Raw genomic sequence first — 20042 nt, 5'->3', positions numbered from 1 at the left:
AAATAATGGCTTGTTTGACTCAGGTAAATATCGCACCACACGTTCACTTGACTATTTAATGAGCATTTGTTATTCTCTTTAAAAGGTTTGGATCCATAGGTGATTTGCATATTTAACATGTTTCAAGCACGCATATCCATTTTTAAAGCATGTGTGGAAGAATTCTCTTTCTTATAAAATTCCAAGCTGTTAGGGTTGAACTTGTGGAATTTCCCAAACTTGGGCTAAAAATCTTTTGTGTTCATTGGTGGTGTGTGAATAAATTTTCTTTACTTACATTTGTTATTGTATTAAAATTTTTCCATACAAACTCTAAAATTTTAATTTTTTTTATCTATTTGCCTTTTTGGTTTATGGGATGAATGGAGAGCGAAAGCTCAAAGTTTTGATTTAAGAAAAAAGAGTACATCTAAAATGGAAATGCACAATGAAAAAATGTAGAGAGAGATAATTCCAATGAGTGTCAGCAATTTTATGGATTGTAAGCTGTATTTAGTTTTTATATATCTGTTTTTGCTATCATCGGCAAAAAGAGGAGATAGAGATTTTTAACTAAGTGTTGACTCCCAATCCATAAGCCATTTCTTTGGGTAGTATAGCCCGTTACACATGATAAATCACTTTAAAATCATCTATAATCGTTAGGTCAGCTTTTTTAAAAAGGCAAAGTAATGGCTTGTTTGACTCGGGTAAATATCCCAACGCACGTTCACTTGAGAATTTAATGAGAGTTTGTTATTCTCTTTAAAAGGTTTGGATCCATAGGTGATTTACATATTTAACATGTTTCAAGCATGCATATCCATTTTTAAAGCATGTGTGGAAGAAATCTCTTTCTTATAAATTTCCAAGCTGTTAGGGTTGAACGAGTAGAATTTCTCAAACTTGGACAACAAAAGTTTTGTGTTCATTTGGGGTATGTGAATGCATTTTCTTTACTTACATTTGTTATTGTTTAAATTTTTTTCCATACATAAACTCTAAACTTTTCAATTTTTTGTGATCTATTTGCCTTTTTGGTTTATGGGATGATGGGAGAGCGAAAACTAAAAGTTTTGATTTAATACAAAAGAGTACATCTAAAATGGAAATGCACAATGAAAAAATGTAGTGAGAGATAATTCCAAAGAGTGACTATAATTTCTTGGGATTGTAAACTCGTTTTAGTTTTTATATATCGGGTTTTCCAATCTTCGGGAAAAAGGGGAGGCGGGGGATTTTTGACTGACTATTGACTCCCAATCCATAAGTCATTTTTTAGGGTAATATAGCCAGTGCCGCATGATAAATCACTTTACAATCATCTATGATCGTAAGGTCAGCTTTTTGTAAATGGGCAAAATAATGGCTTGTTTGACTCGGGTAATTATCCAACCACACGTCACTTGAGAATTTAAAGATCGTTTGTTATTCACTTTAAAAGGTTTGGATCCAATGGTGATTTGCATATTTAAAAATTTTCAAGCATGCATATCCATTTTTAAAGCATGTCTAGAAGAAATCTTTTTTTTATAAAATTCCAAGCTGTTGGGGTTGAACGTGTGCAATTTCCCAAACTTGGACTACAAAACTTTTGTGTTCATTTGTGGTGTGTGAATAAATTTTCTTTACTTAAATTTCTTATTGTTTAAAATTTTTTCCATACATAAACTCTAAAATTTTAATTTTTTTGTCATTTTTTGCCTTTTTGGTTTAGGGATGAAGGGAGAGTGAAAACTCAAAGTTTTGATTGAAGAAAAAACAGTACATCTAAAAGGGAATTGCAAAATGCACTAATGTAGAGAGAGATAATTCCAAAGAATGTTTGTAATTTTAAGGAATTGTCAGCTCTTTTTTGTTTTTATATATCAGGTTTTACAATCGTCGGGAAAAGGGGGAGGCGTGGGATTTTTAGCTGAGTGTTGACTCCTAATCCTTAAGTCATTTCGTAGGGGAATATAACCTGTTACACGTGATAAATCACTTTACAATCGTTTATGATTAATAGGTCAACATTTTGTAAATGGGCAAAATAATGGTTTGTTTGACTCGGGTAAATATCCCAACGCACGTTCACTTGAGAATTTAATGAGAGTTTGTTATTCTCTTTAAAAGGTTTGGATCCATAGGTGATTTACATATTTAACATGTTTCAAGCATGCATATCCATTTTTAAAGCATGTGTGGAAGAAATCTCTTTCTTATAAAATTCCAAGCTGTTAGGGTTGAACGAGTAGAATTTCTCAAACTTGGACAACAAAAGTTTTGTGTTCATTTGGGGTATGTGAATGCATTTTCTTTACTTACATTTGTTATTGTTTAAATTTTTTTCCATACATAAACTCTAAACTTTTCAATTTTTTGTGATCTATTTGCCTTTTTGGTTTATGGGATGATGGGAGAGCGAAAACTAAAAGTTTTGATTTAATACAAAAGAGTACATCTAAAATGGAAATGCACAATGAAAAAATGTAGTGAGAGATAATTCCAAAGAGTGACTATAATTTCTTGGGATTGTAAACTCGTTTTAGTTTTTATATATCGGGTTTTCCAATCTTCGGGAAAAAGGGGAGGCGGGGGATTTTTGACTGACTATTGACTCCCAATCCATAAGTCATTTTTTAGGGTAATATAGCCAGTGCCGCATGATAAATCACTTTACAATCATCTATGATCGTAAGGTCAGCTTTTTGTAAATGGGCAAAATAATGGCTTGTTTGACTCGGGTAATTATCCAACCACACGTCACTTGAGAATTTAATGATCGTATGTTATTCACTTTAAAAGGTTTGGATCCAATGGTGATTTGCATATTTAAAAATTTTCAAGCATGCATATCCATTTTTAAAGCATGTCTAGAAGAAATCTTTTTTTTATAAAATTCCAAGCTGTTGGGGTTGAACGTGTGCAATTTCCCAAACTTGGACTACAAAACTTTTGTGTTCATTTGTGGTGTGTGAATAAATTTTCTTTACTTAAATTTCTTATTGTTTAAAATTTTTTCCATACATAAACTCTAAAATTTTAATTTTTTTGTCATTTTTTGCCTTTTTGGTTTAGGGATGAAGGGAGAGTGAAAACTCAAAGTTTTGATTGAAGAAAAAACAGTACATCTAAAAGGGAATTGCAAAATGCACTAATGTAGAGAGAGATAATTCCAAAGAATGTTTGTAATTTTAAGGAATTGTCAGCTCTTTTTTGTTTTTATATATCAGGTTTTACAATCGTCGGGAAAAGGGGGAGGCGTGGGATTTTTAGCTGAGTGTTGACTCCTAATCCTTAAGTCATTTCTTAGGGGAATATAACCTGTTACGCGTGATAAATCACTTTACAATCGTTTATGATTAATAGGTCAACTTTTTGTAAATGGGCAAAATAATGGTTTGTTTGACTCGGGTAAATATTCCACAGCTAGTTCACTTGAGAATTGAATGAGTGTTTGTTATTCTCTTTAAAAGGTTTGGATCCATAGGTGATATTCATCTTCAACTTGTTTCAAGCATGCATATCCATTTTTAATTCATGAATGGAAGAAATCTCTTTCTTATAAAATTCCAAGCTGTTAGGGTTGAACTAGTAAAATTTCCCAAACTTGGATAAAAAAAATTTTATGTTCATTTGTGGTGTGTGAATATATTTTCTTTACTTAAATTTGTTATTGTTTTAAATTTTTTCCATACATAAACTCTAAAATTTTCATTTTGTTGTGATCTATTTGCCATTTTAGTTTACGGGATGAAGGGAGAGAGAAAACTAAAAGTTTTGATTTAAGACAACAGAGTATATCTAAAATGGAAATGCACAATGCACAAATGTAGAGAGAGAAAATTCCAAAGAGTGCCTCTAATTTTTAGGGATTGTAAGCTCTTTTTATTTTTTATATATCAGGTTTTGCAATCATGGAGAAAAGGGGGAAGCAGGGGATTTTTAACTGAGTGTTGACTCCCAATCCATAAGTCATTTCTTAGGGAAATATAGCCCATTAAGTATGATAAATTACTTTACAATCATCTATGAATGTTAGGTCAGCTTTTTGTAAATGGGCAAAATAATGGCTTGTTTGACTCGTGTAAATATCTCACCGCACGTTCACTTGAGAATTTAATGAGCGTTTGTAATTCTATTTGAAAGGTTTGGATCCATAGGTGATTTGCATCCTTAACATGTTTGAAGCATGCATATCCATTTTTCAGGGATGTGTGGAAGAAATTTCTTTTTTATAAAATTCCAAGCTGTTAGGGTTGAACATGTGCAATTTTCCCAAACATGGACAACAAAACTTTTGTGTTCATTTGTGGTGTGTGAATAAATTTTCTATTCTTAAATTTGTTATTGTTTTAAATTTTTTCTATATGTAAACTCTGAAATTTTCATTTTGTTGTGATCTATTTGCCTTTTACGTGATGAAGGGAGAGAGAAAAGTAATTGTATTGATTTAAGAAAAAATTGTACATCTAAAAGGGAAATACAGAATGGACAAATGTAGAGAGAGATAATTCCAAAGAGTGTGCATTAGTTTTAGGGATTGTAAGCTCTTGTTTGTTTTTATATACATGGTTTTACAATCGTCGGGAAAAGGGGAGGTGGTGGATTTTCAACTGAGTCTTGACTCCAATCCATAAGTCATTTCTTAGGGTAATATAGCCTGTTCCGCATGATAAATCACTTTACAAACAACTATGATCGATAGGTCAGCTTTTTGTAGATGAGCAAAATAATGGCTTGTTTGACTCGGGTAAATATCGCACCACACGTTCACTTGACTATTTAATGAGCAATTGTTATTGTCTTTAAAAGGTTTGGATCCATAGGTGATTTGCATATTTAACATGTTTCAAGCGTGCATATCCATTTTTAAAGCATGTGTGGAAGAAATCTCTTTCTTATAAAATTCCATGTTGTTAGGGTTGAACTTGTGGAATTTCCAAAACTTGGACTAAAAAACTTTTGTGTTCATTGGTGGTGTGTGAATAAATTTTCTTTACTTACATTTGCTATTGTATTAAAATTTTTCCATACATAAACTCTAAAATTTTAATATTTTTTTATCTATTTGCCTTTTTGGTTTACGGGATGAATGGAGAGCGAAAACTCAAAGTTTTAATTTAAGAAAAAAGATTACATCTAAAATGGAAATGCACATTGAAAAAATGTAGAGGGAGATAATTCCAAAGAGTGTCAGCAATTTTTATGGATTGTAAGCTCTATTTAGTTTTTATATATCTGTTTTTGCTATCATCGGGAAAAAGAGGAGGCAGGGATTTTTAACTAAGTGTTGACTCCCAATCCATAAGCCATGTCTTTGGGTAATATAGCCCATTACACATGATAAATCACTTTAAAATCATCTATAATCGTTAGGTCAACTTTTATAAAAGGGCAAAGTAATGGCTTGTTTGACTCGGGTAAATATCCCAACGCACGTTCACTTGAGAATTTAATGATAGTTTGTTATTCTCTTTAAAAGGTTTGGATCCATAGGTGATTTACATATTTAACATGTTTCAAGCATGCATATCCATTTTTAAAGCATGTGTGGAAGAAATCTCTTTCTTATAAATTCCAAGCTGTTAGGGTTGAACGAGTAGAATTTCTCAAACTTGGACAACAAAAGTTTTGTGTTCATTTGTGGTATGTGAATGAATTTTCTTTACTTACATTTGTTATTGTTTAAATTTTTTTCCATACATAAACTCTAAACTTTTCAATTTGTTGTGATCTATTTGCCTTTTTGGTTTATGGGATGAAGGGAGAGCGAAAACTAAAAGTTTTGATTTAATACAAAAGAGTACATCTAAAATGGAAATGCACAATGAACAAATGTAGTGAGAGATAATTCCAAAGAGTGTCTGTAATTTTTAGGGATTTTAAACTCTTTTTAGTTTTTATATATCAGGTTTTCTAATTGTCAGGAAAAAGGGGAGGCGGGGGATTTTTAACTGACTATTGACTCCCAATCCATAAGTCAATTTTTGGGTAATATAGCCAGTGCGCATGATAAATTACTTTACAATCATCTATGATCGTTAGGTCAGCTTTTTGTAAATGGGCAAAATAATGGCTTGTTTGACTCGGGTAATTATCCAACCACACGTCACTTGAGAATTTAATGATCATTTGTTATTCTCTTTAAAAGGTTTGGATCCAATGGTGATTTGCATATTTAAAATTTTTCAAGCATGCATATCCATTTTTAAAGCATGTCCGTAAGAAATCTCTTTCTTATAAAATTCCAAGCTGTTAGGGTTGAACGTGTGCAATTTCCCAAACTTGGACTACAAAACTTTTGTATTCATTTGTGGTGTGTGAATAAATTTTCTTTACTTATATTTCTTATTGTTTAAAATTTTTTCCATACATAAACTCTAAAATTTTAATATTTTTGTGATTTTTTGCCTTTTTGGTTTAGGGATGAAGGGAGAGTGAAAACTCAAAGTTTTGATTTAAGAAAAAAACATTACATCTAAAAGGGAATTGAAAAATGCAAAAATGTAGAGAGAGATAATTCCAAAGAATGTTTGTAATTTTAAGGAATTGTCAGCTCTTTTTTGTTTTTATATATCAGGTTTTACAATCGTCGGGAAAAGGGGGAGGCGGGGGATTTTTAGTTGAGTGTTGACTTCTAATCCTTAAGTCATTTCTTAGGGGAATATAACCTGTTACACATGATAAATCAGTTTACAATCGTTTATGATTAATAGGTCAGCTTTTTGTAAATGGGGAAAATAATGATTTGTTTGACTCGGGTAAATATTCCACTGCTAGTTCACTTAAGAATTTAATGAGCGTTTTTGATTCTCTTTAAAAGGTTTGGATCCATAGGTGATTTTCATCTTTAACTTGTTTCAAGCATGCATATCCATTTTTATTCATGAATGGAAGAAATCTCTTTCTTATAAAATTCCAAGCTGTTAGGGTTGAACTAGAGGAATTTCCCAAACTTGGATAAAAAAAATTTTATGTTCATTTGTGGGGTGTGACTAAATTTTCTTTACTTACATTTGTTATTGTTTTAAGTTTTTTCCATACATAAATTCTAAAATTTTCATTTTGTTGTGATATATTTGCCATTTTGGTTTACGGGACGAAAGGAGGGCGAAAACTAAAAGTTTTGATTTAAGAAAATAGAGTATATCTAAAATGGAAATGCACAATGCACAAATGTTGATAGAGAAAATCCAAAGAGTGTCTGTAATTTTTAGGGATTGTAAGCTCTTTCTATTTTTTATATATCAGGTTTTGTAATCATGGAGAAAAGGGGGAAGCAGGGGATTTATAACTGAGTGTTGACTCCCAATCCATAAGTCATTTCTTAGGGAAATATAGCCCATTAAGTATGATAAATTACTTTACAATCATCTATGATTGTTAGGTCAGTTTTTTGTAAATGGGCAAAATAATGGCTTGTTTGACTCGGGTAAATATCTCACCGCACGTTCACTTGAGAATTTAATGAGCGTTTGTAATTCTATTTGAAAGGTTTGGATCCATAGGTGATTTGCATCTTTAACATGTTTCAAGCATGCATATCCCTTTTTCAGGCATGTGTGGAAGAAATCTCTTTTTTATAAAATTCCAAGCTGTTGGGGTTGAACTTGTGCAATTTTCCCAAACATGGACAACAAAACTTTTGTGTTCATTTGTGGTGTGTGAATAAATTTTCTATTCTTAAATTTGTTATTGTTTTAAGTTTTTTCTATACGTAAACTCTAAAATTTTCATTTTGTTGTGATCTATTTGCCTTTTTGGTTTACCCGATGAAGGGAGAGAGAAAAGTAATTGTTTTGATTTAAGAAAAAATTGTACATCTAAAAGGGAAATACACAATGGACAAATGTAGAGAGAGATAATTCCAAAGAGTGTCTGTTAGTTTTAGGGATTGTAAGATCTTGTTTGTTTTTATATACATGGTTTTACAATCGTCGGGAAAAGGGGGAGGTGGTGGATTTTCATCTGAGTGTTGACTCCAATCCATAAGTCATTTCTTAGGGTAATATAGCCCGTGCCGCATGATAAATCACTTTACAAACAACTACGATCGTTAGGTCAGCTTTTTGTAAATGGGCAAAATAATGTCTTGTTTGACTCGGGTAAATATCGCACCACACGTTCACTTGACTATGTAATGAGCATTTTCTATTCTCTTTAAAAGGTTTGGATCCAATGGTGATTTGAATATTTAACATGTTTGAAGCATGTATATCCATTTTTAAGGCATGTGTGGAAGAATTCTCTTTCTTATAAAATTCCAAGCTGCTAGGGTTGAACTTGTGGAATTTCCCAAACTTGGACTAAAAAACTTTTGTTTCATTTGTGGTGTGTGAATAAATTTTCTTTACTTACATTTCTGATTGTTTAAAATTTTTTCCACACAAAAACTCTAAAATTTTAATTTTTTTGTGATTTTTTGCCTTTTTGGTTTAGGGATTAAGAGAGAGTGAAAACTCAAAGTTTTTATTTAAGAAAAAAGAGTACATCTAAAAGGAAATTTCAAAATGCACAAATGTAGAGAGAGATAATTCCAAAGAGTGTCTTTAATTTTTAAGGATTGTACGCTCTTTTTGTTTTTATATTTTAGGTTTTGCAATCTTTACCAAAATGGGAGGTGGGGGAATTTTAACTGAGTGTTGACTCCCAATCCATAAGTCATTTCTTAGGGTAATATAGCCCGTTACGAATGATAAATCACTTTACAATCATCTATGATCGTTAGGTCAACTTTTTATAAATGGGCAAAATAATGGCTTGTTTGACTCGGGTAAATATCCCGCCGCACGTTCACTTGAGATTTTAATGAGCGTTTGTTATTGTCTTCAAAAGCTTTGGATCCATAGGTGATTTGAATCTTTAACATGTTTCAAGCATGCATATCCATTTTTAAAGCATGTGGAGAAGAAATCTCTTTCTTCTAAAATTCCAAGCAGTTAGAGAAGAACTAGTAGAATTTCTCAAACTTGGACAACAAAACTTTTGAGTTTTTCTGTGGTGTGTGAATGAATTTTCTTTACTTACATTTTTTTTGTTTAAAATTTTTTCCATTCATAAACTCTAAAATTTTCATTTTGTTGTGATCTATTTGCCTTTTTGGTTTACGGGATGAAGGGAGAGTGAAAACTGATTGTTTTGATTTATGAAAAAAGATTATATCTAAAATGGAAATGCACAATGAAAAAATGTTGAGAGAGATAATTCCATAGAGTGTTTGTAATTTTCATGGATTGTAAGGTCTTTTTAGTTTTTATATATCTGGTTTTGCAATCGTCGAGAAAAGGGGGAGGCAGGGGATTTTTAACTAAGTGTTGACTCTAAATCCATAACTCATTTCTTAGGGTAATATAGCCCGTTACGCAAGATAAATCACTTTTCAATCATCTATGATCATTAGGTCAGCTTATTGTAAATGGGCAAAATAATGGCTTGTTTGACTCGGGTAAATATCCCACTGTACGTTCACTTGAGAATTTAATGAGTGTTTGTTATTCTCTTTAAAAGGTTTGGATCCATAGGTGATTTGCATTTTTAACATGTTTCAAGCATGCATATCCATTTTTAAAGCATGCGTGGAAGAAATCTCTTTCTTTTAAAATTCCAAGCTATTAGGGTTGAACTAGGGGAATTTCCCAAACTTGGAACCCAAAACTTTAGTGTTCATTTGTGGTGTATGAATAAATTTTCTTTACTTACATTTGTTATTGTTTTCAATTTTTTCCATACATAAACTCTAAAATTTTCATTTTGTTGTGATCTATATGCCTTTTTGGTTTTCGGAATGAATGGAGTGCGAATACTCAAACTTTCGATTTATGAAAAAAGAGTACATCTAAAATGGAAATGCACGATGCAAAAATGTAGAGAGAGATAATTCTAAAGAGTGCCTATAATTTTTTGGGATTGTAAGCTCTTTTTAGTTTTTCTATATAACATGTTTTGCAATCGTCGAGAAAAGGGAGAGGTGGGGGATTTTGAACTGAGTGTTGACTCCCAATCCATAAGTCATTTCTCAGGGTAATATAGCCCGTTATGCATGATAAATCACTTTACAATCATCTATGATTGTTAGGTCAGCTTTTTGTAAATGGGCAAAATAATTGCTTGTTTGGCTCCGAAAAATATCCCACCGCACATTCACTTGAGAATTTAATGTGTGTTTGTTATTCTCTTTAAAAGCCATGGATCCAAAGGTGATTTGCATCCTTAAAATGTTTCAAGCATGCATATCCATTTTTAAAGCAATTGGGGAAGAAATCTCTTTCTTATAAAATTCCAAAGCTGTTAGGGTTGAACTAGTGGAATTTCCCAAACTTGGACAACAAAACTTTTGTGTTCATTTTTGGTTTATGAAGAAATTTTCTTTACAAGCATTTGTTATTGTTTTAAATTTTTTGCATACATAAACTCTAAAATTTTCTTTTTGTTGTGATCTATTCGCCTTTTGGGTTTACGGGATAAAGGGAGAGCGAAAACTCAAAGTGTGGATTTAATAAAAAATAGTTCATCTTTAATGGAAATTTCACAGTGCACAAATGCAGAGGGAGATAATTCCGTAGATTGTCTATAATTTTTAGGGATTGCAAGCTCTTTTTAGTTTTTATAGATCAGGTTTTGCAATCGTCGGGAAAAGGGGGACGCGGGGGATTTTTAACTGAGTGTTGATTCCAATCCATAAGTCATTTCTTAGGGTAATGTTGTCCATTACGCATAATCAATCACTTTACAATCATCTATGATTGTTTTTTCAGTGTTTTCTAAATGGGCAAAATAATGGCTGGCTTTGTCTCGAGTAAATATCCCACCGCATGTTCACTTGAGAATTTAATGAGCGTTTGTTATTCTCTTTAAAAGGTTTGGATCCATTGGTGATTTGCATCTTTAGCATGTTTCAAGCATTCATAACCATTTTAAAAACATGTGTGGAAGAAATCTCTTTCTTATAAAATTCCAAGCTATTAGGGTTTAACTAGTGGAATTTCCCAAACTTGGACAACAAAACTTTTGTGTTCATTTGTGGTGTGTGAAAATTTTTTCTTTACTTACATTTGTTATTGATTTAAGATTTTTCCATACATAAACTCTAAATTTTCCATTTTGTTGTGATCTATTTGACTTTTTGGTTTACGGGATGAAGGGAGAGCGAAAACTCAAAGTTTTGATTTAAGAAAAAAGAGTACATCTAAAATGGAAATGCACAATCAACAAATGTGGAGGGAGATAATTGCAAACAGTGTCTATAATTTTTGGGGATTGTAAGCTCTTTTTAGCTTTTGTATATCAGGTTTTGCAATCGTCGGGAAAAGGGGGAGGGAGGGGATTTTTAACTGAGTGTTTGACACCCAATCCATAAGTCATTTCTTAGGGTATTATAGACAATTACACATGATAAAAAACTTTAAAATCATTTGTGATTGTTAGGTCATCTTTGTTTAAATGGGCAAAATAAGGGCTTGTTTGACTCGGGTAAATATCCCACCGCACATTCACTTGAGAATTTAATAAGCATTTGTTATCCACTTTAAAATGTTTAGATGCATAGGTGATTTGCGTCTTTAACATGTTTCAAGCATGCAGATCATTTTTAAAGCATGTGTGGAAGAAATCACTTTCTTATAAAATTCCAAGCTGTTAGGGTTTAACTAGTGGGATTTCCCAAACTTGGAAAACAAAAATTTTGTGTTCATTTTTGGTTTATGAAGAAATTTTCTTTACAAGCATTTGTTATTGTTTTAAATTTTTTCCGTACATAAACTCTAAAATTTTCTTTTTGTTGTGATCTATTTGCCTTTTGGGTTTACGGGATAAAGGGAGAGCGAAAACTCAAAGTGTGGATTTAAGAAAAAAGAGTTCATCTAAAATGGAAATTTCACAGTGCACAAAAGCAGAGAGAGATAAATCCGTAGATTGTCTATAGTTTTTAGGGATTGCAAGCTCTTTTTAGTTTTTATAGATCAGGTTTTGCAATCGTCGGGAAAAGGGGGACGCGGGGGATTTTTAACTGAGTGTTGATTCCAATCCATAAGTCATTTCTTAGGGTAATGTTGCCCATTACGCATGATCAATCACTTTACAATCATCTATGATTGTTTTTTCAGTGTTTTCTAAATGGGCAAAATAATGGCTGGCTTTGTTTCGAGTAAATATCCCACCGCATGTTCACTTGAGAATTTAATGAGCGTTTGTTATTCTCTTTAAAAGGTTTGGATCCATTGGTGATTTGCATCTTTAGCATGTTTCAAGCATTCATAACCATTTTAAAAGCATGTGTGGAAGAAATCTCTTTCTTATAAAATTCCAAGCTATTAGGGTGTAACTAGTGGAATTTCCCAAACTTGGACAACAAAACTTTTGTGTTCATTTGTGGTGTGTGAAAATTTTTTCTTTTCTTACATTTGTTATTGATTTAAGATTTTTCCATACATAAACTCTTAATTTTCCATTTGTTGTGATCTATTTGATTTTTTGGTTTACGAGATGAAGGGAGAGCGAAAACTCAAATTTTTTATTTAAGAAAAAAGAGTACATCTAAAATGGAAATGCACAATCAAAAAATGTAGAGGGAGATAATTTCAAACAGTGTCTATAATTTTTGGAGATTGTATGCTCTTTTTAGCTTTTATATATCAGGTTTTGCAATCGTCGGGAAAAGGGGGAGGCGGAGGATTTTTAACTGAGTGTTTGACACCCAATCCATAAGTCATTTCTTAGGGTAATATAGCCCGTTATGCATGATAAAACACTTTAAAATCATCTATGATTGCTAGGTCAGATTTTTTTAAATTGGCAAAATAATGGCTTGTTTGACTCGGGTAAATATCCCACCGCACGTTCACTTGAGAATTTAATGAGCGTTTGTTATTCTCTTTAAAAGGTTAGGATCCATAGCTGATTTTCATTTTTAACATGTTTCAAGCTTGCATATCCATTTTTAAAGCATGTGGGAAGAAATCTCTTTCTTTTAAAATTCCAAGCTGTTAGGGTTGAACTAAGGGAATTTCCCAAACTTGGACAACAAGACTTTTGTGTTCATTTGTGGTGTATGAATAAATTTTCTTTACTTACATTTGTTCTTGTTTTAAATTTTTTCCATACGTAAACTCTAAAATTTTCATTTTGTTGTGATCTATATGCCTTTTTGGTTTTTGGGATGAATGGAGTGCGAATACTCAAAGTTTTGATTTATGAAAAAAGAGTACATCTAGAATGGAAATGCACGATGCAAAAATGTAGAGAGAAATAATTTCAAAGAGTTCCTATAATTTTTAGGGATTGCAAGCTCGTTTTAGTTTTTCTACATAAAAGGTTTTGCAATCGTTGAGAAAAGGGAGAGGGGGGGGATTTTGAACTGAGTGTTGACTCCCAATCCATAAGTCATTTCTTAGGGTAATATAGTCTGTTATGCATGATAAATCACTTTACAATCATCTCTAACTGTTAGGTCAGCTTTTTGTAAATGTGCAAAATAATTGCTTGTTTGGCTCGGGTTAATATCCCACCGCATATTCACTTGAAAATTTAATGTGTGTTTGTTATTCTCTTTAAAAGCCATGGATCCAAAGGTGATTTGCATCTTTAAAATGTTTCAAGCATGCATATCCATTTTTAAAGCAATTGGGGAAGAAATCTCTTTCTTATAAAATTCCAAAGCTGTTAGGGTTGAACTAGTGGAATTTCCCAAACTTGGACAAAAAAACTTTTGTGTTCATTTTTGGTTTATGAAGAAATTTTCTTTACCAGGATTTGTTATTGTTTTAAATTTTTTCCATACATAAACTCTAAAATTTTCTTTTTGTTATGATCTATTCGCCTTTTGGGTTTACGGGATAAAGGGAGAGCGAAAACTCAAAGTGTGGATTTAAGAAAAAAGAGTTCATCTAAAATGGAAATTTCACAGTGCACAAATGCAGAGAGAGATAATTCCGTAGATTGTCTATAATTTTTAGGGATTGCAAGCTCTTTTTAGTTTTTATAGATCAGGGTTTGCAATCGTCGGGAAAAGTGGGAGGAGGCAGGGGATTTTTAACTGAGTGTTGATTCCAATCCTTAAGTCATTTCTTAGGGTAATTTAGCCCATTGCGCATGATCAATCACTTTACAATCATCTATGATTGTTTTTTCAGTGTTTTCTAAATGGGCAAAATAATGGTAGGCATTGTCTCGAGTAAATATCCCACCACACGTTCACTTGAGAATTTACTGAGCGTTTGTTACTCTCTTTAAAAGTTTTGGATCCATTGGTGATTTGCATCTTTAGCATGTTTCAAGCATTAATAACCATTTTAAAAGCATGTGTGGAAGAAATCTCTTTCTTATAAAATTCCAAGCTATTAGGGTTTAACTAGTGGAATTTCCCAAACTTGGACAACAAAACTTTTGTGTTCATTTGTGGTGTGTGAAAAAATTTTCTTTACTTACATTTGTTATCGATTTAAGATTTTTCCATACATAAACTCTAAATTTTCCATTTTGTTGTGATCTATTTGACTTTTTGGTTTACGGGATGAAGGGAGAGCGAAAACTCAAAGTTTTGATTTAAGAAAAAAGAGTACATCTAAAATGGAAATGCACAATACACAAATGTGGAGGGAGATAATTGCAAACAGTGTCTATAATTTTTGGGGATTGTAAGCTCTTTTTAGCTTTTGTATATCAGGTTTTGCAATCGTCGGGAAAAGGGGGAGGCGGGGGATTTTTAACTGAGTGTTTGACACCCAATCCATAAGTCATTTCTTAGGGTAATATAGCCCATTACACATGATAAAACACTTTAAAATCATTTGGGATTGTTAGGTCATCTTTGTTTAAATGGGCAAAATAAGGGCTTGTTTGACTCGGGTAAATATCCCACTGCACGTTCACTTGAGAATTTAATAACCATTTGTTATCCACTTTAAAAAGTTTAGATGCATAGGTGATTTTCATCTTTAACATGTTTCAAGCATGCAGATCCATTTTTAAAGCATGCGTGGAAGAAATCACTTTCTTATAAAATTCCAAGCTGTTAGGGTTTAACTAGTGGGATTTCCCAAACTTGGAAAACAAAAATTTTGTGTTCATTGGTGGTGTGTGATTAAATTTTCTTTAGTTATATTTGTTTTTGTTTTAAATTTTTTCCATACATAAACTCAAAACTTTTCATTTTATTGTGATCTATTTGCCTTTTTGGTTTACAGGATGAAGGGAGAGCGAAAACTCAAATTTTTATATAAGAAAAAAGTGTACATCTAAAATTGAAATGCACAATGCATAAATGTAAAGAGAGATAATTCCAAAGACTGTCTGTAATTTTTAGGGATTGTAAGCAGCTTTTACTTTTTATATATCAGGTTTTGCAATAGTTAGGAAATAGGGGAGGCGGGGGATTTTTAACTGAGTGTTGACTCACAATCCTTAAGTCATTTCTTCGGGTAATATCGCCCATTATGCATGATAAATCACTTTACAACAATCTCTGATTGTTAGCTCAACATTTTGTAAATGGGCAAAATAATGGCTTGTTTGATTCGAGTAAATATCTTACCGCACGTTGACTTGAAAATTTAATGACCATTTGTTATTCTCTTTAAAAGGTTTGGATCCATAGGTGATTTGAATCTTTAACATGTTTCAAGCATGCATATCCATTTTTAAAGCATGTGTGGAAGAAATCGATTTATTATATAATTCCAAGCTGTTAGGGTTGAACTTGTGGAATTTCCCAAACTTGGACATCAAAACTTTTGTGTTCATTTGTGGTGTGTGAATAAATTATATTTACTTAAATTTTTTTTTGTTTTAAATTTTTTACATACATTAACACTAAAATTTTCATTTTGCTGTGATTTATTTGCCTTTTTGGTTTAACGGGATTTAGGGAGAGTGAAAACTAAAAGTTTTGATTTAAGAAAAAAGATTACATCTAAAATGGAAATGCATAATGCACCAATGTAGAGAGAGATAATTCCAAAGGGTGTCTATAATTTTTAGGGATTGTAAGCTCTTTTTAGTTATTATATATCAGGTTTTGTAATCGCCGGGAAAAGGGGCCAGAAGGGGGATTTTTAACTGAGTGTTGATTCCAAATCCATAAGTCATTTCTTAGGGTAATATACCCCGTTATGCATGATATATCACTTTACAATCATCTACGATCGTTATGTCAGCTTGTTGTAAATGTGAAAAATAATGGCTTGTTCAACTTAGGTAAATATTCCACCACAATTTCACTTGAGAATTTAATGAACGTTTGTTATATTCTTTAAAAGGTTTGAATCCATAGGAGATTTCCATCTTTAACAAGTTTTAGGTATGCATATCCATTTTTAAAGCATGTGTGGAAGAAATCTCTTTCTTTTAAAATTCCAAGCAGTTAGGATTGAACTAGTGGAATTTCTCAAAGTTGGACAACAAAGCTTTTGTGTTCATTTGTGGAGTGTGAATAAATTTTCTTTACTTACATTCGTTATTGTTTTAAATTTTCTCCATACATAAACTCTTAAATTTTCATTTTGTCGTGATCTATTTGCCTTTTTGGTTTACGGGATGAAGGGAGAGCGAAAACTCAAAGTTTTGATTTAAGAAAAAAGTGTCCATCTAAAATGGAAATGCGCAATGAACAAAATTAGAGAGAGATAATTCCAAAGACTGTTTGTAATTTTAAGAAATTGTAAGCTCATTTTTGTTTTTATATATCAGGTTTTGCAAGCGTCGGGAAAAGGGGGAGGCGAGGGAATTTTAGTTGAGTGTTGACTCCTAATCCATAAGTCATTTCTTAGGGGAATATAGCCTGTTACGCATGATAAATCACTTTAAAATCATCTATGATTAATAGGTCAACTTTTTTTAAATGGGCAAAATAATGGTTTGTTTGACTCGAGTAAATATTTCACTGCAGTTCACTTGAGAATTTAATAAGCGTTTGTTATTCTCTTTAAAAGGTTTGGATCCATAGGTGATTTTAATCTTTAACTTGTTTCAAGCATGCATTTCCATTTTTAATTCATGAATGGAAGAAATCTCTTTCTTATAAAATTCCAAGCTGTTAGGGTTGAACAAGTGGAATTTCCAAAACTTGGATAAAAAAAATTTTGTGTTCATTTGTGGTGAGTGAATAAATTTTCTTTACTTACATTTGTTATTGTTTTAAATTTTTTCCATACATAAACTCTAAAATTTTCATTTTGTTGTGATTTATTTGCCATTTAGGTTTACGGGATGAAGGGAGTGCGAAAACTCAAAGTTTTGATTTAAGAAAACAGAGTACATCTAAAATGGAAATGCACAATGCACAAATGTAGAGAGAGAAAATTCCAAAGAGTGTCTCTAATTTTTAGAGATTGTAAGCTCTTTTTATTTTTTATATATCAGGGTTTGCAATCATGGAGAAAAGGGGGAAGTGGGGGATTTTCAACTGAGTGTTGACTCCCAATCCATAAGTCATTTCTTAGGGAAATATAGCCCGTTATGCATGATAAATTACTTTACAATCATCTATGATTGTTAGGTCCGCTTTTTGTAAATGGGTAAAATAATGGCTTGTTTGACTCGTGTAAATATCTCACCGCTCGTTCACTTGAGAATTTAATGAGCGTTTGTAATTCTATTTGAAAGGTTTGGATGCATAGGTGATTTGAATCTTTAACATGTTTCAAGCATGCATATCCATTTTTCAGGCATGTGTGGAAGAAATCTCTTTTTTATAAAATTCCAAGTTGTTAGGGTTGAACTTGTGCAATTTCCAAAACATGGACAACAAAACTTTTGTGTTCATTTGTGGTGTGTGAATAAATTTTCTATACTTAAACTTTTTATTGTTTTAAATTTTTTCCATACGTAAACTCTAAAATTTTCATTTTGTTGTGATCTATTTGCCTTTTTGGTTTACGTGATGAAGGGAGAGAGAAATGTAATTGTTTTGATTTAAGAAAAAACTGTACATCTAAAAGGGAAATACACAATAGATAAATGTAGAGAGAGATAATTCCAAAGAGTGTCTGTTATTTTTAGGGATTGTAAGCTCTTGTTTGGTTTTATATACATGGTTTTACAATCGTCGGGAAAAGGGGGAGGCGGTGGGTTTTTAACTGAGTGTTGACTCCAATCCATTAGTCATTTCTTAGGGTAATATAGCCCGTTACGCATGATAAATCACTTTACAATCATCTATGATCGTTAGGTCTGCTTTTTGAAAATGGGCAAAATAATTGCTTGTTTGACACAGGTAAATATCCCACTGCACGTTCACTTGAAAATTTAATGAGCATTTTTTATTCTCTTTAAAAGGTTTGGATCCATCGGTGATTTGCATCTTTAACATGTTTCAGACATGCATATCCATTTTTAAAGCATGTGTGGAAGAAATCTCTTTCTTATTAAATTCCTAGCTGTTAGGGTTGAACTTGTGGAGTTTCCCAAACTTGGATATCAAAACTTTTGTGTTCATTTGTGGTGTGTGAATAAATTTTCTTTACTTAAATTTGTTTTTGTTTTTAATTTTTTATATACATAAACTCTAAAATTTTCATTTTGCTGTGATTTATTTGCCTTTTTGGTTTAGGGATGAAGGGAGAGCGAAAACTGAAAGTTTTGATTTAAGAAACAAGAGTACATCTAAAATGGAAATGCAGAATGCACCAATGTAGAGAGAGATAATTCCAAAGGGTGTTTGGAATTTTTAGGTATTGTAAGCTCTTTTTAGTTTTTATATATCAGGTTTTGGTATCGTTGGGAAAAGGGGCGAGGTGGGGGATTTTTAACTAAGTATTGATTCCGCATCCATAAGTCATTTCTTAGGGTAATATAGTCCTTTATGCATGATAAATCACTTTACAATCATCTACGATCATTATGTCAGCTTGTTGTAAATGGGCAAAATAATGGCTTGTTCGACTTGGGTAAATATTCCACCACACTTTCACTTGAGAATTTAATGAGCGTTTGTTATTCTCTTTAAAAGGTTTGGATCCATAAGAGATTTGCATATTTAACATGTTTTAGGTATGCATATCCATTTTTAAAGTACGTGTGGAAGGAATCTCTTTCTTTTAAAATTCCAAGCAGTTAGGATTGAACTAGTGGAATTTCCCAAAGTTGGACAACAAAACTTTTGTGTTCATTATTAGTGTGTGAATAAATTTTCTTTACTTACATTCGTTATTGTTTTAAAATTTTTCCATACATAAACTCTTAAATTTTCATTTTGTTGTGATCTATTTGCCTTTTTGGTTTATGGGATGAAGGGAGAGCAAAAACTCAAAGTTATGATTTAAGAAAAAAGTGTACATCTAAAATGGAAATGCGCAATGAAAAAAAAGTAGTGAGAGATAATTCCAAAGAGTGTTTGTAATTTTAAGGAATTGTAAGCTCTTTTTTGTTTTCATATATCTAGTTTTTCATTCTTCGGGAAAAGGGGGAGGCGGGGGATTTTTAGCTGAGTGTTGACTCCTAATCCATAAGTCATTTCTTAGGGGAATATAGCCTGTTACACATGATAAATTACTTTACTATCATCTATGATTAATAGGTCAGCTTTTTGTAAATGGGCAAAATAATGGTTTGTTTGACTCGGGTAAATATTCCACAGCTAGTTCACTTGAGAATTTAATGAGCGTTTGTTATTCTCTTTAAAAGGTTTGGATCCATTGGTGATTTTAATCTTTAACTTGTTTCAAGCATGCATATCCATTTTTTAATTCATGAAAGGAAGAAATCTCTTTCTTATAAAATTCCAAGCTGTTAGGGTTGAACTAGTGGAATTTCCCAAACTTGGCTAAAAAAAATTTTGTGTTCATTTGTGGTGTGTGAATAAATTTTCTTTACTTACATTTGTTATTGTTTTAATTTTTTTCCATACATAAACTCTAAAATTTTCTTTTTGTTGTGATCTATTTGCCATTTTGGTTTACGGGATGAAGGGAGAGCGAAAACTCAAAGTTTTGATTTAAGAAAACAGAGTACATCTAAAATGGAAATGCACAATGCACAAATGTAGAGACAGAAAATTCCAAAGAGTGTCTCTAATTTTTAGGGATTGTAAGCTCTTTTTATTTTTTATATATCAGGTTTTGCAATCATGGAGAAAAGGGGGAAGCGGG

This window comes from Aristolochia californica, unplaced genomic scaffold, assembly GCF_029961685.1.
Source record: "Aristolochia californica isolate CCGP_79_NKW_82.1479 unplaced genomic scaffold, dmAriCali1.0.hap1 SCAF_1, whole genome shotgun sequence".
Taxonomy (NCBI): Eukaryota; Viridiplantae; Streptophyta; class Magnoliopsida; order Piperales; family Aristolochiaceae; genus Aristolochia; species Aristolochia californica.
The sequence above is the reverse complement of the archived record's forward strand: the minus strand, read 5'-3'. Positions refer to the sequence as shown.